We start from the raw sequence: 9,022 nt of genomic DNA, 5'->3' as shown, positions 1-9,022 counted from the left end.
ACTGCACACCCCACCTCCACCAAGTCGCACATACCATCTCCTCCCTAACTGCCCTCATTTACAAATGTAAACACCCCACACAACTATTCTTACGTGTGTACACACATCCATAGTTAAGAGAGCACGGACTCCCATGGAGCTCCAAACCCATGGAAAACCCCGTGTCCTCGACTCAGACACCCTCAGATATACACACATATCCCTACAGATGGCAAGGTAACCATTTATAGTCAGAAACAGCCTACACACCTCTGCAAACAGAGGATTCCCCGTAGTCACGGCTTCAGTCATGCAAACACATAGGCACATCCTAACAGACACAGGCAGACAAGGGTATCTTCCCTCCAGTGTAATACTAAAGACTCACACCTGTATCCTCGAAAGAGACAAATATCTGTTTTTTTACAGACACCAAGGTACACGAAAATGGCCCCAACCTCAGCCAATGGCATTTCCCACCCGCTGCATTTCCAGCCATTTATTGCTCTCAGATACAGACATTCAGAGTGAAAAGTTTCTCTTCGGACTCTAATCTTTTTTTAATATATAAATTTATTTATTTTATTTATTTATTTTTGACTGCATTGGGTCTTCATTGCTGCACACCAGCTTTCTCTAGTTGCGGCGAGCGGGGGCTACTCATGGTGGTGGCTTCTCTTGTTATGGAGCATGGGCTCTAGGCACGCCTGAGGCATGGTAGTTGTGGCATGAGGGCTCAATAGCTGTGTCTTGCGGGCTCTAGAGCGCAGGCTCAGTAGTTGTGGCGCACAGGCTTAGCTGCTCCGGGGCATGTGGGATCTTCCCAGGCCAGGGATCGAACCTGTGTCCCCTGCATTGGCAGGTGAATTTTTTTTTTTTTTGCTGTACGCGGGCCTCTCACTGTTGTGGCCTCTCCCGTTGCGGAGCACCGGCTCCGGATGCGCAGGCTCAGCGGCCACGGCTCACGGGCCCAGCCGCTCTGCGGCATGTGGGATCTTCCCGGACCGGGGCACGAACCCGCGTCCCCTGCATCGGCAGGCAGACTCTCAACCACTGCGCCACCAGGGAAGCCCCTGGCAGGTGAATTCTTAACCACTGTGCCACCAGGGAAGTCCCTGGACCCTAATCTTTTCTCCTAAGAGCACAATTGCAATGTGAAAGCTGGTGCATATGCAAACACATACACACACATACACACGCACCCTCATACATCCACGTGACCACAGACGAACAACATCCTCTTCCTCAAATATCTTTTTTGAACATAATAAACCCAGCAGCCACTCCTTGGAACTTTACTCCAGGACAGGCTTCACATTTTACAATCATGACTTTATTATCTTTTTCACAATAACCCAATGAGGTAGTGTCTCTTCTTGTACCCATTTCACTGATGAAGAAACTGAGGTTCAGAGAGATCATGTGATACATCCAAGATGGTGCCACATGGCTAATAATTGTCAGGTCCAAGAGCTCAAATCCAGATTCATCTGACATCAGAGTTTATGCTCTTGATTTCTAGGCTACATACATGACCATGTCCACTCTATGCATACACACAGACACACGTGTGCCCCCCCCCCCCCACAGACACATTTTCCATATTATCTGTCAAAAGACCTGGATATGACTCCTGGTCTCATCATTTAAGGACTAAGCTTGCTTTGTCATCTTCAAAATGGAAATAATGGTCGGGCGACTTTATCTCCTTGTTCTCCTCCCCTCTGGGTAGCTGGGGGAAGCGGGAGGTCATTGAACATTATATGAAGCTGCACATATGTCAGATGTGTGAGTGCAGAAAGACTCCAGGAAAGAAGAGGCCATGAGGATGGTACTGGCTTTGCAGGCAAGAGGTGCAGAGGAGGCTTGAGCTAAAACGAAAGGGCAGATGAAATATGGGTGCATTCATGGGAGAGAAGAAAGTATTCCAGGTAGAGAGATGACGGCCAAGATTCAGAGGCTGGACAAACAAGCTGTTGTTGTCCTATGAGAAAGAACGTGAAGGATTCGCTCCCTAAGTGGTGGTGGTGGTAATGATAATAATAATAATAATAAAACTACTGTTTATTGAGCACTTATGTGCCAAGCACTGTTTTACATGCATTATCCTCTTGACCTCTTGCAATAACTCTGCATGGAGGTTATATTATTATACTTATTTCATAGTTGAGGAAACAAGCTTACAGAAGCCTCATTTCAAGCTCTAGCACTCAGACTCCAGAACCCAAACTCTTACCTACTATGCAATTCTGCTCCTGAATTCTGATATGGCACTCAGAAAGTCAAAACTAGAATAACAGGCATTAAACTCAGTAGGGAAGCACAAATACCCTGGAGTCGGACTGCCATGGTGCCAGTCTTGACATTGCCCCTTACTACCTGGAGGACCCTGGACAAGTTATTCAGCCACTCTTCAGCCTCAGTCTTCTCATCTGTAAAGTGGGAATGATAGCAGAGTGCACTTGTTATGCTTGTGAAAATTAAGCAAATGATTCATGTAGAAGGGCTCAGAACCGTGCGTAGCACACAGAAAGCAACCAATAAATATTAGCCATTGTTACTATGGACTGGCTGCCTTTTCCAGTTGTTTTTCTAGTAGGTGCCACATCAAAGAAAATTTTTATGGAGGAAGGCAGGGCATAAGTCAACCAAAGAATCAAATATTCTCCTGAATAACTGCAGGACCATTATTCCAACCCAGGGCTTGCCTGACTTCAAAGAGGACAGAAGTGAAATTGATCTGAAAGAGAAATCTCTTCCAGCAACTCCTGACTCCAGCAGGAAAGAGAGTCCGGATAGGAGTGACCTTGGCGAAATCAGGATTAGCAAATTCAGTACATTCTATCAGAATCCTGGGGTTCTTCCTGTGGGCAGGTCACTTAGCTTCTCTGAGCCTCAGTTTCCTTACTTGCAAAAAGGGAATAACAGTACTTCCCTCTCAGGATTGTGGTAACAATTAGCCGTATATTAAAAACTAAAAAACTATTTTAAAAGTGTTGCCTCTACTTCTGGCACAGTATAAGCACCTTCCGTGTATAACGCCATCAGTAGTCCACATATATAATGTCATCAGCATCCTACATGTACGACGTCCTAAGCGCCCTGCATGTATAATGTCTTCTAGTTCTCACCTCAGTCTTTCTCCTGGTCATTTAATAGGATGCGGTCATCCCATCCCCTGGGGTGAGTTTTGCAATCCTTCTCCACCTGAGTCACAGTCCAAGATTTGGGTTTAAAAAGAGGCTTCATTAGTAACTGGTGAATTCTGTGGGAGCGCCCCCAGCAGCGGTTCTGCCCCACCGGGGAGTAATTCTAGGAAGGTAATGTGAGCTGGGGGAGGCTGGAGACCCAACTTCACATTTATTTACTGTGACAGCTAAATTGGTGAGCACGGGGGGACATCAGATGAAAGGCATTTCAGAGTAAATACTAAATACAATATTTAAACATACAGGTTGTGACAAATGGGAGGAGGTGACAGGAGAAGACACGGGCAGCGCTCCCCTCCCTGGCTCAGGACCCAGTCCTCACCTGTCACCTTCCTGAGCACTTCCTGTTTGAGTAGAGGAAAGAGCACAGGATGCAGTACGGACCACATGACCCTAGGCAAGCAATTGACCTCTCCTGGCCTCGGCGTCCTCATCGGTAAAATGTGTGTGTGTTATTTGAATCAGATGATGGTGGAAGTGATGGAGAGACCACTAGCCTTGGAGTCAGATAGACCTGAGGTCAAATCCCAGCCCAGTCACTTCCTGGCTGGGTGAACTTGGACTAGTCACTTATCAGCTTCCTAAACTATGGGGATAATAACCTCAGAGGTTACATGAGATAATCAGTGTGCGAGGGCTTTTAGACTTCAAAGTATATTGCAAATGTGAGCAGCTGTGATCACAAAGTCGTTCAGTCCTCTTTCAGTTGACGTCCACTGTGTAAATTCAAGTCAGCAGACATTTATGAAGCCCTGACTCTGTGCCAGGCTCCAGACGAAGCACAGGGAACAGTAAACCATGAGGAGCCCCGTCTACAGGGCGAGAAGAGAGCCAGCATTTGCAGTGTAGCAGGACAGGTGCTACACAGTGGGGAGCACAGGTGCTAGAGAAGCAAGGAGGAGGGGCATTGAAACTGGCTCATGGGGTAGGGATTAGAAAAGTCGTCCTAGAGGGGGTGACCTTTCAGTGCAGTCCTAAGGGATGAGTAAGTCTGAGGCAGGCTAGGACTGGGAGGGGTTGGATCAGGATGGAGGGTGGGTGCCCAGTCAGTGGTTTGCTGCGGCAATGTTGGGAGATGAGCTTGGGGAGGTGGCTAGGAGCCAGATCGGGGAGGGCTGAGCGCTGAGTGGAGGAGCTGGGATTCCTCTTGAAAGCTATGGGTCTACGAGTCAACAGTTGTACAGGAAGCAGCATCCTGTCCCTGCAGACGCAGCATGATGCAGTGGTTAGGGAATCTGGGTTTGGAGCCGGGTCGCCTAACACCTGAGTCTATTACACACTGGCTGCAGGACCTAAGGTGGGTGACAAACTCCCTGAGCCTGAGTTTCCTCAACCACAAAATAGGCCTTAACAGAGAACTGATCTACAAGTGCTGTGATGATTCCAAGAGAGCAAGACGAATCTCTGAGTTGAGAGGTTGGCACTGGCCTGGCATCCAGTAAGCACTCAGTCACCGAGTGCCATAGTCATTGTAAGAAGAGGGTGTAATGGGGCACAGGAGGCTCTAGCTAACTGGGGTGTCCTCAAGGGGCTAGATGTCCCCTCCTCAGAGAATTCTGCCCTGGCCACACTGTTTGAAATGAATCTCTCTTATTAATCTTTTTCCAGCAGAGGGTAGATGAGGCTTAAGTGTAGGCTAGCCTGGGATAAGTCTTGTATAGCCTGCTAAGGCATTTCAACTTCAAAATATCAACTGTGAAGGGCCACGGTCAAACTGTGGCCTTGGAAAGATGACTTAGGCAGTGGCTTGAGGATAGATTTGAAGGGGATGAGTCCTTCCCTGAGTCCTGAAGATACTGCAATAATCTAAGGGAGAGGTGATGAGGCAGCTTCAGGGACAAGGATGGAAAAAGGGCATATAATGCAAAGTTAATTATTATGTGTCACTTTATTATGTTATACATGATCATATATTATATACATTTATAACTATACATATAACAATAACACATCCAGTTTCCTAATCTTTATATATTTAAGCTGTATATGATATTCCATAGGATCATATATAAAATATTGATGTAATATATGATTCTATATAACATCATATATAATTTTAATATATAAAGTTGACTATTTAGGAGACTGGATTTGGGGAGTGAGGGAAAGGAAAATGTCAAAGAAAACTCACAGGTTTCTAATTTTTAATTTATTTTTAATAAACATTATGTTGTTCCCAAACACAAGGAACACAGGAGTAATTGGGGAGCGGCAAGGGGGAGTAACGAGCTCGGTTTTGGTTCGGGTACCAGGGGAATATTCAGGTGGAGGTGCCCAGGAGTGAACTGGACAGATAGGTCTGTAGCTCAGAAGAGAGGCTGGGACTAGCTCAGAAGAGAGAAAGGAACTTCAGAGACATCAGTGCAGGGATGGCAGTTGAAGTCAAAGGAGCTGAAAATTTCCAGCATCCAGGATTAACTCCACATACAGAAGAGAGTTGACTGGTGTACTTTCCGAGTTCACGGGGAAGCAGCTTGTCCTCAAGCTCGTCTATTTTCAGTGAGCATCATTTTTTAAATTATAAATAAATAAATCTCTATATAGATAGAGTGATGAGTCCTAAAGCAGAACCAGGCACTTAAGAAGCAGAAAGGCAGTGAACTTCCTTGGAGGGGGTGTGAGGATGGGTAGGGAGGTGTCTGATAGACAAATGGGGTCGAGGTGCACGGAAGAGACTTTGCAGGTAGAAGGAACATCTTGTACAAGGACACGGGGAACTGGGAAGTTGCATGGTGTTGGGGTGTACAATTCTCTGGTTAGGGGGAGAATGTACATTGGGGCACACTGCAGAAGGCCTCATACTCCTGGCTTATCCTGTGGGTAGAGGTATTCAGAAGTCTCTTAACTCCTCCTATGATTAGCTCTCGTGATCACTTCATTGGGCTTTGTTCTCCCTCTGACACTCTTCTTAAACCTTTTTGCCTGGCTAGTGTTTAAACACCCTTCAGCGCTCAGCTCACCTGCTGCTTCCCCTGGGAAGTCATCTCTGCCCTCACCTCCCTTTCCGGCTTGGTTAAGGGCCCACCTTCTGCGCTCCTGCAGCTCCCAAATCTTCCCTTTATCAAGGCACACGATAGTGCACAGGGACCATGCCTCCGCATCTTTACACCTTCCACGCCTGCCATGTGTAGATGTTTGAGGAATGAACCACTTTCCTTTTGCTGAGGTCGCTGGCCAGAATTTTTGAATGGGGAGAGGCCTGTTTTCAGCGAAGGTAAACTTAATTTTGTTTTTTAAGGTTAAATTTTAGATTCTATTTCTACCTTAGAAAGGTCACAGGGCATATCAAAAATAAAATGCCATTCTGTATAGTCAGAAATCCTCGCCAAGTAAGACCGAAAGCAGAGGAAGGAAGATGCAGCCCCATGTCCTGGGAGAAATTCTGAGAGGTCTGTTTTTTTTTAACTTGGGATTCAAGTCTCTCTCCAGAGACCATTAAGGAGAGCCTGCCTGAGAACGAAACTAACCCGGAGGAAAACACAATCAAGAGATAGACAGATTCCTGACCGTATCATTCGAACACCTGGTCTTTTTAGTTCCCTGAGCCAATAAATTTCCTACCAGAAGGTAGCTGGGGTAGGGTTTTTGTCACTTGAACTGAGTCCTGACTAACCTGCTTGCACAGCTGGGGCTAGAACACCAAAGCTCTTTGCGTCTTGTTTCCTCCTGCACAGCGAGGGAATTTAGCCTGCACTTGTATAGTTTTTTTCAGTAGTGATGCTACTAGACTTGGACAGCCAGTTAGGGGGCCAGAGATGTGATAAGGAACTGACACCATTCTCCCGCCTCTGTGCTGCTTTTATTCTCTGCTTTTAACACCGGAACTGTTGACACTGCAAAGGTTTAGAAAGACATTTCCACAAATGGAATATACTTTAGAGCAGCGGTTGGCAAATATTTTCCATGAAGGGCCAGATGGTAAATATTTCAGGCTCTGCGAGCCATACAGTCTTTGTTGCACTAAACTCTGTAACTGTAGTGGGAAAATAGCCATGGACAATATGTAAATGAATGGACATGGCTATGTTCCAATACAACTTGTGGATACTGAAATTCAAAATTCATCTAATTTTCCTATGTCACAGAATAGTATGCTTGACTTTTTCCTCAACCATTTAAAAACGTAAAACCCATTCTTAGCTCTGTGGGCTGTATGAAGAGGACACAGGCCAGTTTGCTGATGCAACGAACACCGGACTAGGATTCGACCTAACGTTCTTCCGTTAACTACACGATCCTGGCCAAGTCACTTTGTCTCTCTGGGTTTGTGTTTTTTCCATCTGGACGGTGAGGGGGCTACCTGGGATGGCCTTTCAAGGTCCTTCAGTTCTCAAGTACCACGATTCTGATTTTTCATCAACAAATATTTATTAAGCCTCTATGCATACCTAGCATTGTTTCCAATGTTGGGGACACAGCAGTGAAGAGAATCCTGCTTCCATAGAACTTACATTCTAACGGAAAAAAGAAAAAGAGAGAAAATGAGTTTATATATGACGTTGGGTAGTGATAAGGCCTATTTAGAAAATAAAGAAGGAGAAAAGGATTAGGAAGTGACAGGGCTGTGATTTTAGAAAGGGAGGTCAAGTAGCCTCTTGGACATTGACCTTTTTTTTTAATTTCTTTTTTTTATTTTTTTTAACATCTTTATTGAGGTATAATTGCTTTACAATGGTGTGTTAGTTTCTGCTTTATAACAAAGTGAATCAGTTATACATATACATATGTTCCCATACGTCTTCCCTCTTGCGTTGGACATTGACCTTTGAATGGAGACTTGAACAAATGAGGGAGTGTGGGCTCTGTGAGCAGCCAATGCCAAGGCCTCGTGGTAGGAGCTCCCTGTATCCAAAGAATAGCAAGGCCAGTGTGGCTGGAGCACAGTGCACAAAAGGGATAAATAGGCTGTAGGGTCAGGCAGGTTGTCAGCGACAGGTCATTTAGGGCCTATGGATTTAGGTCTTTGGATTTTATTCTAGGTATGATGGAAAGCCCTTGAGAAGGGAATGGCACACTCAGATTTAGAAAGGATAGCTTTGGCTACTGTGGAGGCAGGGAGATAATTAGGAAGGTACTGCAACAGCCCAGGCAAGAGATGACAATGGTTTGAACAAAAATGGTAGTGCTGAAACGTGGTGAAAGTGCTTGGATTCAAGATTTTTTGTTTGTTTTTTCAAGATGTATTTTGAAAGCAGACTTGGCAGGATTGGTTGGAGGACTGGGTAGGAGGAGCAGAAGAGAAAAAGAGAAATCAGGGATAAATATGATGGAGTCAAATCATATTTTACATAATCATATTCCTTACATAAAGGAAATATTTAACATTAACTTGTAAGGTAAGGATTAATCCTATTATTTTATATGGTAGTACTAAAAAAACACAGATGTACTCGGTGATTTAGAAATTAACTGTACATACCTTAATAGACAAGGGACAGCTCTAGAATATATGGTTTTAAAAACTTTGGCTGTTGATTTTTGATATGCTTTGAAAAATCTTTCCTCATGTGATTCTTTTCCCTAATACTGAGATGCCAATTATAGAAAATCAACTGGGTAGGGTTACAGTTTGCATTTGATAAAATAGGAGCTGAGATTAAGAAGGTAGTTCCCTCAGTTCTTCACTCTTGTATAAATCAAAATTGTGACTTAACTTTAGCAAAACAGTAAACCGATAAATAATTTTAAAGTACAGGTAACTTCATAGCAGTTGACCAATTAACACTTATATTTTAGAAGCGTTTTACCAAACCGCTTTCAGCATATTTATGACACACACATTTATTCTTTTGAAACCCCTACTTTGAAAGAGGGCCTAAGCACATTATCATACT

This window comes from Delphinus delphis, chromosome 6, assembly GCF_949987515.2.
Source record: "Delphinus delphis chromosome 6, mDelDel1.2, whole genome shotgun sequence".
In the NCBI taxonomy this organism is placed as follows: Eukaryota; Metazoa; Chordata; class Mammalia; order Artiodactyla; family Delphinidae; genus Delphinus; species Delphinus delphis.
This window is presented reverse-complemented; position numbering follows the sequence as displayed.